Source organism: Protobothrops mucrosquamatus, unplaced genomic scaffold (genome assembly GCF_001527695.2).
Source record: "Protobothrops mucrosquamatus isolate PMUCROS unplaced genomic scaffold, P.Mucros_1.0 scaffold638, whole genome shotgun sequence".
Lineage (NCBI taxonomy): Eukaryota > Metazoa > Chordata > Lepidosauria > Squamata > Viperidae > Protobothrops > Protobothrops mucrosquamatus.
Window position 1 is genome coordinate 879,657 of NW_015386930.1, and position 2,042 is coordinate 881,698.

The window sequence follows — 2,042 nt, forward strand, 5'->3', positions numbered from 1 at the left end:
TTGTAGGCTTCAGTAGGTGAAAGACAATTCAGCAAACAGAAGAACAGAGTGTGAATCTGTAAGAAAACATGTGTGCAATTGTTGATAATTCTACCAAGCCACTGAAAGCTATATTTGCAAATTACTACTTTACTATTACTTATTAGCCAGCAGTATAATCTCTTATCTCTGTTAAATGGAATTGCTTAAACAATAGTTTACAATTAGTAAGACTTTAATAATGTTATGCTTTGTTCTGTAAATATGCTCTAATCCAATTATAGGATCTCCCTTCCATATTTTCCTGTAAAATATCTATTAAGTATATTAAAATATCAGAAACACACACACCCATACACACACACACAGTTCGTTGCATAACCCAAAAAGTATAGTACAATGGTGCAATTTAGCAAAGATGAGAGGCACGATGTTGCTGATCAGATAACTCAGCTCTTAAAATAGTCTTCACTGAGAGAAAATGTTAAGAAATTACAGATGCTTCTGGAGCTCAATAAAGTGTTTCCAAAAACTGCTCTGAATATGCTTATGATTCACAATTTCTTTTTAAAAGAAAATAAAAAATAGCCTTATTCAAATTATGATTTGGGATAGTTATAAATATCTAAATGGTTAAAGTCCACAACAAAATGCTATCCATGAATAGCATGGCTATAACAAATGCTTACAATAAGGCATATATTCAAAATCTGCAGCTCTTGTTTCTATTGCTAAATGTTTATATATTTCCAAAACACATACCACATTTTTATTAAGGGATCAACTCATTCATGTAATATGAATAATATACAAAGATAAAAAAATTAAATCCAGTAATATACTGACAATGAATTAACAATAAAAAGGAATAGGAATTTTTTATAAAGGGAAAAGGCATAAAACAAAGTAATTTAAGTAATTAGTTAATTAATGTAATTTAATCGGAACAAAGCAATATCAGAAGCAAATACAAAATACTTAGGGAATATAGTCAACAAAAGGCAATAATTGATACTTGGATTTCTTCCTTCCTTTGTTCTAATTTCTTAATATAGCCCAGGAACAGAACAAAAGCTAATTGATAAGAAACTATTCTAGTCTAGATGGACCTTTCCATTTTTCATTTTTGCACCCTTGACAGACATCCTTGATCATTAACTGCTATACTTTCCCATGTATTCCCTTTGGAGACTGATTTCAATTGTCTCTCTTATAGGATCAATCTTTGCACAGAGCTGAAAAGATTCTTCTAAGTTACAAGGGGAAACTTGTTGCCACATAACAGAGAATTCTCTATAATAGAATATTTTAGAAACCTTTCAAACATGCAATTTTCTCCGTTATGAATGCATCTTCATTGGATCCAGAATAACAATGAACAGTTTTATATCAGCATTTTAATGATACCATATTCTGAACCAACAAATTACCTTCTGCAACGACTTTATGTAGAAGTTAAATAGGATGGAGAAAGGATTGAATTCTGGGCCACAGGACTAAAGTTCATAGCAGAATGTCAGATGGTTAGATCTCTAGCTGACTGCCTTAATAACTGTAGCCACCCAGTCTGGTAGAAATGGAACAACTGTAATATTGTCAACTGTAGTTGACAATAATTAAATCTACCAGGAAGTATAGAAGGACAAGGAGAGTCATGTTCCATAAGTGCAAGGCCTACCAAAAGTCAACCATGAGAAAAGCCGCTAAATATCTCTGTCTCTATTCCATGCCTCATCTGAAACCAGATTCCTATATGTAGATAATACCATCTAGAAGTCTCTGTTGTTGCAGCCTTAGCACTTTCTCAGCAACCTTCCCTAGAAAGGGGAGTTGGTGATAGGATGGAAGTTATTCAGGCTATGGAATCCAGGCCTGGCTTCTTATGAAGTAGAAAGACCAGCTGCCTTTTCAGGCTCCTGCAATCTCCTCTTCCAGAATCATGGGCAACCAAAACAGTCAGTTGATCTTTGAAAGCTAAACATGGCTACATCTAATTAATACTTGGATTGGAGACCATATGGAAATAACAGGTGATGGGAGAGATTGAAAAGTTGCAAAAAAAA